The sequence below is a fragment of the Artemia sp. Qi Xiang Cuo genome, chromosome 15, assembly GCF_049724085.1.
Source record: "Artemia sp. Qi Xiang Cuo chromosome 15, ASM4972408v1, whole genome shotgun sequence".
In the NCBI taxonomy this organism is placed as follows: Eukaryota; Metazoa; Arthropoda; class Branchiopoda; order Anostraca; family Artemiidae; genus Artemia; species Artemia sp. Qi Xiang Cuo.
In genome coordinates, this window is record NC_142808.1 from 67108227 (window position 1) to 67122847 (window position 14621).

Consider the following 14621-nt stretch of genomic DNA (forward strand, 5'->3'; position numbering starts at 1 on the left):
CTATCATGTATTAAGTTTCGAGTTTTAGTTTGAATTTTCAGTTTAGAGTTTTAGTTTAGTTATAGTTTAGATTTTTAGTTGAAAGTTTTAGTTTGGAGTTATACTATAGAGTTTTAGTTTAAAGTTTTGCTCTAGAGCTTTAGTTAAGAATTTTAGTTTAGAGTTTTAGTTGCGAGTTTAAATTTAGAAATTTAGTTTAGAGTTCTATTTTAGAATTTTAGTTTGGAATATTAATTTAGAGTTTTAGTACAGGGTTTTAGTTAAGAGTTGGAGTTTGGAATGTTAGTTTAGAGTTTTAGTTTAGACTTTTATTTTAGAGTTTTAGATTAGAGTTTTAGTACAGAGTTCCAGTTTAGTTATTGTTTAGAGTTTTAATTTAAAATTCCATTTTAAAGTTTTAGTTTAGAATTGCAGTTTAGAGTTTTAGTTCAAAGTTGTAGTTTAGAGTATTAGTTTAGAGTTTTAGTTTAGATTTTTAGTTTAGAGTTTTACTTTAGAGTTTTAGCTTAGAATTTCAGTTTAGAGTTGCAGTTAAGATTTTTAGTTTAGAGTTTTAGTTTAGAGTGTAAGTTTAGAGTTTTAGTTTAAGTTTTTAGTTTATTGTTAGTTTAGAGTTGCAGTTTAGAGTTATAGTTTAGAGTTTCAGTTTAGAGTTTTAGCACGAAGTTTTAGTTCAGAGTTATAGTTTAGAGTTTTAGATATAGTCTGATATTATAGTTTAATTTTAGAGTTTTAGTGTAGAGTTTTAGCTTAGAGTTTTAGTTTAGAGTTTTAGTTTAGAACTTTAGTTTAAACTTTTAGTTTAGAATCTTAGTTTATAGTCTTAGTTTAGAGTTTAAGTTTAGAGTTTCATTTAAGAGTTTTGGTTTAGATTTTCAGTTTAATTTAAATTTTGAGTTTTAGTTTAGAGTTGTAGTTTAGGGTTTTAGTTTAGTTTTAGTTTAGAGTTTTAGTTTATAGTTTTAGTTTAGAGTTTTAATTTAGAGTTTTAGTTTATAGTTTTAGTTTAAATTTCAGTTTAGAGTTTCAGTTTGGAGTTTTAGCCCGATGTTTTAGTTTAGAGTTATCGTTTAGAGTTATAGTTTAGAGTTTTACATTAGAGTTTTATATTAGTTTTAGTGTAGAGTTTTAGCTTAGAGTTTTAATTTAGAGTTTTAGTTTAGAGTTTTAGTCCAGAGTTTTAGTATAGAGTTGTAGTTTAAAGTCTTAGTTCAGAGTTTATTTCAGAGTTCTAGTTTAGCGTTCTGTTTTAGAGTTCTAGTTTAGAGTTTTAGTTTAGAGTTTTAGTTTATGGTTTTAGTTTAGAGTTTTTAGTTTAGGGTTTTATTTTAAAGTTTTAGTTTAGAGTTTTGGCTTAGAGTTTAGAGTTTAGATCTCTAAACTTTTAGTTTAGAGAGAAAGATCTTAAGGAAATGGGAACTTCGTGGGCGGATATAAAACAGGAGGCTTTGAATAGATTGGGGTGGAGGAGAAGCGTGCGTAGCTGTGTTGTCCTCAGGCAGCTTAGTCCTGCGATGAGTTGCTAGCAGTAGTAGCAGTAGTACTATTAGTTGTCTAAAACGTGATATAGAAAAGTTTTATCCATAAAAAAAAATATTTGTCAAAGGGAAGTGAGCAGCACCGAGGCTTGCTGACGTGAACATAATATTTGTAGCTCTCATTGTTCAGTTTCCATTTAAAAAATAATACAGTCATAATATATGAGAAAATATTAAATGTTTAAATAAAGAAAACTCAGTGTCTTTCGTTGATAGTCGATTAATAATTTTTGGGAGAATCTCTGAATACTTAACCAACGTATCTTCCACTTTAATGCATCCAGGACGATCATCTGGTACAATCATGGGTTTATTAAATAAAACAGTTCGTGATAACGAACTTTAAGTAAGGAGGGACCCGGCTCAACAGTAACTGAAACTCTAAAAAACTGAATTTTGATACCAATAGATACATAAAAAAAATCAGATTTTAATGCTGCTTTCAAATATATAAGTTTCACCAAGTTTAGTCTTATTGATCAAAAGTTACGTGCCTGAGACAATTTGGCTGATTTTCGAAAAAGGGGGAAAGACCCCCTACCTTAGAACCTTAATGAAAATCACACCATCATATTCAGCGTATAAGAGAACCCTACTGTAGAGGTTTCAAGCACCTCTGTACAAAAATATTGAATTTTGCATTTTTGTCAGAAGAAAGATCACGGATACGTGTTTATTTATTTTTTTTCCCAGGAGTGTTCTTATCGAACCAGTGGTCCTAGAATATCGTGGGAGGACTCATTGGAACGGAAAAGAAAAGTTCTACTGCCCTTTTTAAGTTACCAGAAAATGGAGGGCAACTAAGCCCCCTCCCACGCTCATTTTTCCCAAAGTCACCCGATCAAAATTTTGGGATAGTCATTTTGTTCAACATGGTTGAAAATTTGATAACTATGTCTTTTAGGATGACTTAATCCACCCACATCCCCGGGGGGAGGGCTGAAAGCTATGAACTTTACCCAATGTTAACATATAGTATTGATTATTGGGAAGTATACAGACGTTTTCAGGGGGGTGTTTCTTCTGGTAGTTGGGGGTTTGGTGGGTGGGTCGGAGGTTTATATGGTAGGATCTTTCCACGAAGGAAGTTTTCATGGGGGAAAAGACATTGCTATGAAGGCAGCACCAGATTTCCTAGCATTATTAAAGAAAAAGATCAGAAATTAAATAAAAATAGTTTTTCAACTGAAAGTAAGGAGCAACATCAAAACTTAAAACGAAAAAAAACTGTTAGGTATATGATTCGGTCCACCCCCCAGTCAAAACCTCAATTTTTAAGTCAAAGATTGCTTAGCATTTTCATAGGAGTTATATATTATAATTAACGGCCTTTGTGATTAAAGGGTCATTTTTAAAGAATTGGAACAAAATTTGAACTTTAGCTTAAAGAGCAAAGTATTAACTAGGGGGCAAACCTCCTAATATACGTATTAAAAATCTATGAATATAGAAGTTCGTTACGTAAGTTAATTCGTAAGTTATGTATATTTATTACTAATAAAAACGTTCGTAAATAAAATTAAACAAGTTTCGAGAAAGCCATTTAACCGAATAAATGTAAAATTAATATGCAAATTTTTTCTTAATTATTCATGTACGGTGGGCCAATATCAAAACCTGCATTAATTAAAAAACATTCAAAATTTAAATAAAAAAAAACAAGTTTTTTTTAACTGAAAGTAAGGAACGACGTTAAAACTTAAAACGAACAGGAATTATTCCGTATATGAAAGGGGCTGTCCCCTCCTTAACTCCTCGCTCTTTACGCTAAAGTTTGACTTTTTCACAATTCTTTTTTTTTAAACAATAAAAACCTTCTTGAGCTTAAAGAGCGAGGCGTTGAGGAGGGGACAGCTCCTTTCATATACGGAATAATTTCTGTTCTTTGTAAGTTTTAACGTCGTTCCTTACTTTCAGTTAAACAAAAACTTGTATTTTATTTGATTTAATTGCTATTAAAAGCCACCAGTTTGCTATTAAAAAGCCGCCAACACAAGCAATATCGAGATGAACATCTTAAAATTACAATTTAAAAGACTAGGGGCACACTACACATACATCCATCAAAACATATCTTGCTATGAACAAAATGAAAAAAAAGATAAATAAAATTCACTTATGAGCAGCCTTTGAAATTCATGGCATGAAGGCTTGTCGATTTTTGAGCAGAACCTCAACGAAATAAGAAGCGTACTTTTTTGGAAGAGATGGTAGAAGATAAGTTTGGATGAACGTCATACGAAACTATATACAGGATGAGGGAGAGAAGAGTCAATATTTCCTCCATCAGTATAGTTAAAAAAATATAGTCACCTCCAAAAAAAAAATGTTAGGTAAAGGTCTTTCGCGGGATGAAAAGAGATCAGAAACGAGCCCACCACACACTCTTCTGATATCCCCGCCCTTAAATCATTTGTCCCTGCAAGATATTCTAAAAATGTCAAAAATACAGACTCTAAGTAAAAGTACTGGTGATCAAACAACTATTCACACGTCTAATTTCCCAGCCACATAAAACCACCATCCCACATAGTTGTACTTTTCTATTTAACGAGAAACACTCAAGACTTGAAGTTTGGTGAATGCCCATTAAATAAAACAAAACAATACTTTAGTAACAAAATTATGAAAAAACTGTGAAATTAGGAAATCTAAAACTCGATTAGGTTCTCTCGATTAGGCAGCTTTTCCTGAGCCATTAATAGCACATATGTCGACAAAAAAAATGTCACTTGTTCCGAACCCGTGCTCCAGCAGTCGTGTCTTCCGACTCAAGGAGTAACGAGGTATACCCCGTCCTTGAAGATCGGTCATAAGTTCGTCTTGAGGTGATTTTTTTGTACGACTTCATCTTCTTCGGCCATTTTGTATCCAATCATAAGCTGTCCGAGAAAGACGGCTTTGTTGCGGTATTTTGAAAATAACCCCGAAAAAGAAACAGTTTTCAAAATCTAGGCATCAAAAGAACACTCACCCACTCCCCCCGGCTAATGCCACAGTATCCAGCCTTAATTAGTTGTAATATTATCCCTACTATGAAATTAACCGAATTACGGTGTCTATCTCATGTTTTTCTGAAAAAAAATATTTTTTTATAACACTCATATTCAAAAATGGCATCTAATTAAATACGAACGCTTTCAGTTTTAATGAAGACGAAAAAGTGGATTCAGCTCATGAAAATAAGGAGGGGCAAAATGTATTTTTGTTTTTGATCTGGGGAGAGGGCAATTTTGTTGTTTATTTCAATTTTTCAGTCAAAATACCGAAAAGAGGAATTTTTCAAAATATGTAAGGTTTTTAATATAGCATATTTCTCAAATTGTGTGCAAAAATAATATAGGAGAGCATATATCCCTTAGTTTTCATTAGAATAAGGACAGGAAAATGTATTTTTCTTATATTCTACAGACAAGATTATTTTTTATTATTTCAATAAAAATATAAAGAAGATATTCTTCAATAAAAACACAAAAAAATATTTTAGTTGAAATACCAAAAAAGTTATTTTTCAACAAAAATACAGAAAATGAGCGCTTCTTAAAATCTAGAGAGGGTAAATGCCCCCACTCCAATTGAAGCCACTGCAATGAATTGGAAAAATCATCCAAATTCAAGTTTTAAAATTATAGGGCATCTTTTCATTCGCCAATTCTTACGGATATCCACATCACTGAAACAAATGACGAGTTTCTTGTAGCATCCCTTTCCTCTTTCATTTGTATATGCTAGGTGAATGTTTTATTCAACTTCTGAAACAGGAAATATAGCCTTACCTTCTGCAGTTTTACAGCTTCGTAATCTCAAAAACTTGTAAAATTTGTTGAACATCGGATTCAGTGTTTATACTGATCTACTGTTCTTATGAAATATATAAATGATGAGAAGATGATTGGAAGTGGTTTAGTTGAGTAGTTTTTCATGTTTTTTAGGTTAAAAAAATGTGATCAATTGAAATTTGACAATACATCAGAATTGATGCCCCGACACATGCAGCGGCCGAGGCTCGAGTGGAGTGAAGGCTAAATGCTGTGTTTTATTTTAGGACTTGCGAATTGCAACTAAGAGGTTGGAGTTAGATTCAAATTAAATAAAAAACAAGTTTTTTTTTAACTGGTAGTAAGGAGTGACATTAAAACTTAAAACGAACATAAATTATTCCGTATATGAATTGAGCTGTCTCCTCTTCAACGCCTCGCTCCTTACGTTAAAGTTTGACTCTGTCTCATAACTTTATTTTTTAAAACAATAAAAAACTCTAGCGTAAAGAGCAAGGCTTTGAAGAAGGAGGAGCTCCTTTCATATACAAAATAATTTCTTTTCGTTTTAAGCTTTATTGTGTAAAAAGAATGTAAACCTTACTTTCAGTTAAAAAAAACTGTTTTTTTTATTTGATTTCTGAACGTTTTTGAATTAATGCAGCTTTGATTTTGGCTCACCCTATAGGAATAATTAAAACAGAATGTGTATATTAATTTACTTTTTTTTACTAAATGGCCTTGTCGAAATATTATTCTGACGTAACTTACGAATTAACTTACTTAACGATCATCTATATTTGTATGATTTTATCATGCACATTGGAGAGTTCACCCCCTAGTCAATACCTCACTCTTTACGCTAAAGTTTGAATTTTTTTCGAATCACAAATCCCTGAATCACAAAGGTCGGTTAATTAGAATGGGTAGCTCTTTTGAAACTACTAAAAAAATTTAGCGTAGAGTGACACATTGACTAGGGGGCGAACCCCCTCATATGCGTAATAAGTTCTGCTCGTTTTAAGTTTTATTGCTGCTCATTACTTTCAGTTGAAAAAAACTTATTTTTTTATTTAATTTCTGATCATTTTTTAAATAATGTTGGGAAATTCGCCACCCCCTTGATAGAAATCTCCCTTACCCAAGAAAACATTCTCCATGGATAGATCCTTTCCCGGTACCCCCTACTCTGACCCCCCCCTAAGAAAAAATTCCCTCCTGAAATGTCTGCTTACTTCCCAATAACCAATACTATGTTTGAACAATGGGAAAAGTTCACAACTTGCAGCTATTCACCCGGAAACTTTGGGGGATTCAGTTATCCTCAAAGAAATAATTATTAGATTTTGAATATGCTTAACAAAATGGCTATCTCAACATTTGCATTGCGTGACTTCAAGAAAAAATTTGCTTTGGAGGAGGCCAAGTTGCCTTCCAATGTTTTTGATCACTTAAAAAGGGCAGTAGAACTTTTAATTTGCCTTCTAATGAACCCTCTCTTGATATTCTAGGACTACTGGGTCGATACAATCATCCATTGAAAAAAACACGGATCCGCGATCTTTCTTCGGGCAAAAACAATTCCACATTTTTGTAGATAGGAGCCTGACACTTTTATTGTATGGCTCTCTGATACGCTGAATCAGATGGTGGGAATGTCATTAAGGTTTTATGATTTTTAGGGGTTGTTTAGCCCTTTTTTGAAAATAAGGAAAATTTTTGTCTGGCATGTAACTTTTGATGGATAAGACTAAACTTGATAAAACTTATGTATGGAACATCAGCATGAAAATATGATTCTTTTAATGTATGTATTGGTTTCAAAATTCCGCTTTTTAGAGTTTCAGTTACAATCTTACTTACATTCCTTACTATCTAAGGTCACTCCTTACTTACAGTTCGTTACTGCGAACTGTTTGATCGATAATTGAAAGATGCTATATTGGTCGTTTGGCACAGTCAGAGAATGAGACTCGAGCAGAGTAGCAGAAATATACTGTTTTGGAGTTAGAACGTACGAATTGTAGGTTTTGCTTCAAAATCTTATGAACCGAATTTTGGGAGTTTGATGCAAATAAAAAATATTTTAAATTTTAATTGCCTGGGGTATCTATATATACCGACCCCAGTAGAATGCTTCGTCTGGATTCTGACGGGGGAATAGCAATTTCAACGTTATTCTATAGAAGCTCTTCACCTTTTCAAAGAGATTCAGAGCTCCCTCACGTGGCATTATACTATGTTCCATCTTGTGCTAGTTACATAACATGTTATGAAGGAAAAGTTTTTCTGACACAATTTACATAGACCAGATTTCTAGTTCATGGTATACATGTCTTTTAGGGTAAATCCGTGTCAGAAAACCGGCGCGTCTTGTTTAGTTGCCAATATATATCAATTATTTTTTGTATATATTCAAGTTTCAGATTAGAATTTTCTACAGTTTGAATAGTTCATTCATTCTACCAGTATCGATATTTTTGCAATCATTTACATAGACATGGAATATTCTAAGCAACTTCTGGTGAGTAAAATTTTCTCATTATTATAATAAAAAAAAAATGTCTCGCCATTAAGTTAAGGAAGAATTACCTTCCTTATGCTTTTTTTTACCGTGCTGTTAGCTCTTTTAAAAAGCTTCCTTCTTTTAAATATTAAACAGTCCATGTATTTTAATTTTAGTAAGTATTCAAAAAAAGAGGCAGGTTCACTTTGATTTTGACTCATTATATATGAAAAATTAAAATAGAATTTGCATATTAGTTTCGGCAGATATGAAAGGTCGCCTCCCTCCACAATATCTTGCTCTTTACACCAAAGTTCAAATTTTGTTCGAATCACAAAGGTTGGTTAAGATATCTCTTTTGAAAATGCTAAAAAAATGAGCTTATAAGGGGAGATATAGGATAGAGGGTGAATTCCTCGTATACTTAATAATTTTTAGTTTAGGCTATGTCCAGGAATCTTTTTCTTCCTTTTTTCTGTGATTTTAAGTATTTCGTAATTTAGATATATAACTTTTAAAAGCTTTGCATATAATTGTCAACTTTTTCGTGTTTGATACAATGGAATCGAGGGTCCAATGCCCTCTGTTAATATTTTGAATAAGTAAGAATTGAGCTAGCTAATTAAATTTTGTAATTTTTTTATTTTAAATTTTGAGGGTTTAGTACCGTGATATTCGTAATTTAGGTATATAAGTTTTAAAAACTTTGCATATATAAAAAAATATATAACTGTCAACTTTTCGTGTTTGATACTATGGAATTAAGGGTCCAATGTCCTCCGTTAATATTTTGAATAAGTAAGAATTGAGCTAGCTCAATTAAATTTTGTCATTTTTTTGTTTCAAAATTTTGGGGGTTTAGTACCGTGATATTCGTAATTTAGGTATATAAGTTTTAAAAAACTTTGCATATATAAAAAAAAATATATAATCGTCAACTTTTCGTGTTTGATACTATGGAATTGAAAGCCTAATGCCCTCCATTAATATTCTATCTCTTTTGAAATGCTAAAAAAAATATTTCATTACTAAATTTTTTCTTCTTTTTTAAGAATGCTGAGGTGGATTCATGCAATTACCCTCCCTCCGAAAAGAGACCAAGATGGGATGATATCACATCAATGCAAGCTGCAAGACCATCAGTCATCAGATTTGCTAGTTCCAATACAAATTCGATGGACTAGCCAGGAGCCTCTCAAGCCAGTGTCAGCTCTGCGCAAATCTTTATGCAACCTGGCAGAAAATTCAAGAGAGAATGGATAGATTCTCATTATGCTTCAATCTCATCCGATCAAGATTGGGGGGACACTCCACTTCATGCTTTACCAGGGAATTCAGATGTACAAGCGCAGTCAGAATTTGTAAGTGTATATAATTTTTTTTTCTTTTCCGTATTTTTCAAAAATAAGACACATTTTCTCAAGTGCATAACTCTTGATGAGTAAAACATAAATTTGTTTCTAAACTATTCTATAATAATCCTATTTCATTTTCTTTCATTAACCAAATTAGCAGTATATAAAAGAGTGGTTATAACACCGAAGTAGCAAATAGCTTATCACCCTTTTCTATAGATTTTATAGAAAGCTTACCTGTAATTTCTCTTTTAAGCAAGTTGTTTTTCTAATGCAAAATCCGATTATTTCATTAAACAACTTCTATATATAAACAAATTACTATTTCACTGTTGACAGTTGAACAACCGTTCTTAAACTTGGTTATCTTTTGCACTAAGCTTTGTGCATATCCAGTTCTTATCAAATTTCCCATCGGGAAAGGTTGAATATTAATCCTACAGGTAAAAATTTGAATGTTAATCGTTCATTACAAAAGTGAGTTTCAAATGACTGGATGTTTATCTTTGATAAGAAATTCCCGCGAGAAAAAGGATTCTTAAAAGATGATTTTACAATGTTTTCGAAAAGGATTTGAGGCTGAAACTCTAGGGTTGATATAATACACAAGTTCTATTTGAACGGTGTTTTGAAGTCCTCTACCCCCAAGTCGAAAGGGCTCAAATCCTCCTACCCCGAAGGAAGCCCCTGGGTGTGTGTGTGTGTGTGTGTGTGTGTGTGTGTGTGTGCGTGTGTGTGCATATGTGTGCGTGTGTGCGTGTGTGCGTGCGTGTGCTTGTGTTTGTGTGTGTGTGTGTGCTTGTGTGTGCGTGTGTGCGTGTGTTTGTATTTGTGCGTGTGTTTGTGTGTGTGTTTATGTGTGTGTGTTTGTGTGTGTGTGTGTGTGTGTGTGTGTGCGTATATGTGTGTGTTATTAACAAAATTTGTAATTTATTATGCATTGTTTTGTAAATAATGCTATAAGCAAAAATTTATAATTTATTATGCATTTGTTTGATAAATTCAAATCCAATGAAGAAAAAAAAAGAAAAGTGTGTTATAATTGTGATAAAACTTTCGTCGAAAAAAAAACTTAATCCATTCATTTTCTAGTTTCAGGGGGAAGCTGTGAAAACTTCTGCCTTCCCTGGTCCGGGACTTCAAAGTATCATGGGTAATTGTCCCCTCTCACCGGATGATGATGATGTTAGTGAAGGTATGTTATTTGGTATCCCCCTGGATTTTCAATTTACAGCTGAAGAAATGGACAATCTTATGCAAATTGTTGGGCCTCATTTTTCCTGGGACCCTTTTAACAATAACTATACTATTAGTGAATTGGATCCTGTACAAATAGGTGCAGGACATGAAAATAGTGCTAAGTCCTCGGAATTACGTGCATTTTATTTGTTAGAGTCTGCTCTAGGTCACATACAAACATATAGGGTAGATTTTAACCATCCCGAGGAAAACGTGGTTGACGGGGGCATTATTTTAACTGACCCTGTGAATATTCTCCATAGCTACATCGACAGAATTCGAGCGCAAATTGACATTCAGATTCAGAAATGGGGGGGGGGGGGTCAAGGGGGAGTTAAAGCACCAGTGAATCAAAAAGTTTATTTACAAAAGGGGACATCTGGGGAAATTTTTTATTTTCATTTTTCAAGTGGCAACCAGACTTTTTACCCTGGTCTAAACGAATTTGAGGATAACTTTTTCAACTGGGTAAATAAACTAATTTCGACTTTGGACACGTTTAGTGAGAGGGGGAGTGGGTCCACCATTTTATACATTGAACACATGGATCTGAATCTCAGTAGATTTAAAAAGAACTTTATTTTAAGGGGAGCAGGGGGTACTCGACGAATAAAATGCCACCCAGATTTTTCGGCTACCAAAGGGGTTCAAGGTTTTGATTTTGAAACGGGGCTACAATGCTTTAAATATGCATTTTTAGCAGCAGCCCATAAAACATTAAAAAAAGAATCGCCAATGAAAAATCTCGACGAACTTGCACGTAACGGCGGAAAAAATTTCCCTAAAGTAAATTTTTATTGTTTAGATGGGATGTATCCGGTGTCCTTTAAAGAGATAAGTTTATTTGAAAACGCAAATTAAAATCTTGGGGTGGGGGTGGTTGTTCTTCAGTATGACACTGAATTTGTAGATGGGGAAAAAAACCAAATAAAAAAGAAGTTTTGTATTCAGTGAGGACACCGTCAGTAGATAATGTTAAAAATTTGGTATGAATTATTTATGAGCCTCCAAAAGATGTAATTTCTTATGGTCATTTTTTTCCCGTTACAGCAGTAAGTCGACTCCTATCTCAAGGCAAAAAATATGGGGAACGTTTCTATTGCCCCATGTGCCTTTCCTCATTTAAAATTGAAAGAACATTCTCAGACCACATGAACCATTGCAAAATTCATGGGAATCAAAGAATAGAAATGCCGGCAGAAGGCAAAGACACTTTAAAATTTAAAAATTTCCAAAATTCCCTTCTACAAGCTGATAAAGTGTCTTTGGACTGTGAAACAAGACTGGTTGAGGTATCAGACCCATCAAGGCCAAATATAGTCAAAAAACACAAAATAGTTGCGTGTTCCTACGCACACGCGCGTCGCGATTCCAACAATAAAATGCAATTGGAAGAGTTTTTTTGGCTATGGATAAGGAGGGCAGCATGGAAAAGTTATTTGTATTTTTAATAAAAACAGCAAACGGCGCAATTTCACGATTACGTCACACCAACTACCCAATGACATTGTCAGATAAAGAACAACTGGCACTAGAAAAGGGGACAATTTTCTGGGTATATAGGGGTGTCCTTGCCCCAACAGACGTGGTCCAGGATCACGGTCACTTTATTGACCCCAATTCAACGGTAAAAAGTAACTTTCGTGGGTGGGCTCACAATTCATTTAATTTAAAATTAAACAGCATCTTCTTTTTCCTATTTTTATGCATAATATCAACTATGATCTGAAGTGTGTGCTCCCAACATTGGCACATCCTCAAAGAAATGGACCAGTGGATGATGTATGGGTTATAGCCAGCTTTTTGTATTATAATATTCCTAAGTCAGCAGAAAAGCTGATCGTTTTTGAATTCACGTGGAAATTTGTTGAGGCTAACTTTGAGTATATTAATAAAATTTGCTTCTTAGATTCCTAAAGTCTTTTCCCTAAATTATTGAGCGAATTAATTCAAGTGCAGAAAAACGATGATGGTTGCAACGCTTTCCCCCTTCAGAGGCAACAATTTCTAAATGATTTATATGATTTGTTAACGGTCAAGGGCATATACCCTTATGGCTATTACTGTTCCATGTCGACATTCTCCGAGGAAACTAGTCTGCCAATTGAATCGCTTTACGATAGTCTTCACGACCGAAGGTGCACACCCGAGGAACACAGTTTTGCTAAAAACGTTTGGGCAGAGGGAGGATATAAAAACGGGTTTGACTACTGCAAACTTTATTTGTCGAGTGACGTGTTAACCTTGTTAGACATTATGTGTAAAAATACGGATAAAATCTATGGGGAATTTAATCTTGAATTGGGTTATTATTTTTCATCTCCTCATCTAGTGATGGACCTCATCCTAAAAATTAGTGGGGAAAAAATTGGGATAATTACAGACATTGATCAGCTTCTGTTCATAGAAAGGTCAATGAGGGGGTTTTTGTTTTTCACGGGGATCGTATCTTGGAAACTGATCCAACAGGAGAGAAGACAAAATCGGATGCAGTTTTCCTCGATATGAATTCTCTCTACCCCTCAGCCATGTCCCATTATGCACTACCTTGCGGTGACTATAAATGCCTCAATGACCCTCAAGCTCCCCATTTCCCCAACATTAACAGCGTTGAGGAGAATGGGCTGGTTGGATGGTTTTTTGAAATTGATGGGGAGATACCAGTCGAGCTTCAAGATTCAGTAAAGAATTTTGTTTTCCCGTGCATCAATAGACCTGTGACTAAGGACTCACTGAGTCCTCGTAATAGGCGTTTAGTCGAGGTGGACGGATTGCATTGGACACCTTCAAAACAAAAACTTATTGCTGACCTTCTGCCAAAAAACATAGTTGTACATCATGTAGCTTTAAAATGGATGTGCAACAACGGTTTCAACGTCACAAAGGTTCACAGAGCACTCCAGTTTAGTCAAAAACCCTATTTGAAAATGTTTGTTGACACTTTTGTCAACAAACGTTCTGAAGCGCGGACGAAGGCTGAAAAAGAAATTTATAAACTCATTTTGAATTCGGCTTTCGGCAAAATGTGTGAGGGTGTTCGCAATAGGAATCGTTGTGACGTCGTGACCGATCCCAAACAATGTGCTCGAATTATTGCCGATCCAAATTACACTTCCTTCACAATCATTGGCCGGGACATGGTACTATTGAATAGGAAAAAAAGAAACATTGTCCTGAATAAAAATATTGCTGCAGGCAGTGCGATCTTGGAGATCTCTAAAAAACTCATGTTGGAATTCTACTACAATGTGGCTAGGGTACAGTGGCCGGAAAAGGGGCAAGTAGAGGTCTGCTACGGGGACACGGATTCTCTACTGTTAAAAGTAAAAACCCCAAATCTATTTGATGATTTGGCGCACGGTGAAATTATCAGCTCACGGATGGACTACACCAATGGGGGTGGTCTTTACCCAGAGCTAGTGAAACGTCGGGCACCAAGTCAGCTTTTATTTTTTAAATCAGAAACGGGAAGCGACATGATTTCCTGTGGTATGTTTGTAAGTCCGAAGGTGTACTTTATACAGACACATGACGAGGAAATCAAGAAACGTTGCAAACGAGTGCCCACGCGCTATGTGGATAAGAATTTCGACATGGACATTTATAGGAATTGTATTGTTCAAAATACAATTCCACGAGCCAAATTGCTGGCAATTTGATCTCTGAAATACAAAAACTTTACTGTAAATATAGAAAAAATTGCCATGAGTACCATTTCCGACAAGGTCTATGTTTGTCAAGATGGTGTGAGTACTCTCCCCCTTGGACACTATTTAACTTCAGACCGGGCCGAATGTGTTACCCATAGGGAAAGTCTCGGTTTAAATAAAGTCCTGTAAATTATTTCCTAAACCCTATGGGGGGGGGCCTCGCAGCCCGGGGGGCGGGGTTGGCCACCAGCGGGGGGCGCACCACCACTATCAAAGTTATCTTTTTGACTTAGAGCAGATTTTTTTTGTAAATGTTTCATTCAAAAAGTGATATTTTTTTTCAAGTGCTTTAATCTAATGTTGTATTTTTTTTCTATAAATAAACAAAAAAAAGTATTCAAGTGTTTTTTTTCTCTGTGTGCCCATGTAAATGTTGTATTTTTTTATTATAAATAAATTTTAAAAAGAAGTGTATTTTTTCATGTTTAATGTTTTTTTAAGTATTTTTACTTTTTTTATGCATATAATAAAAGAAAATATGATTCTTTATTCGTCTTCTTCTTGAACAACAGAAT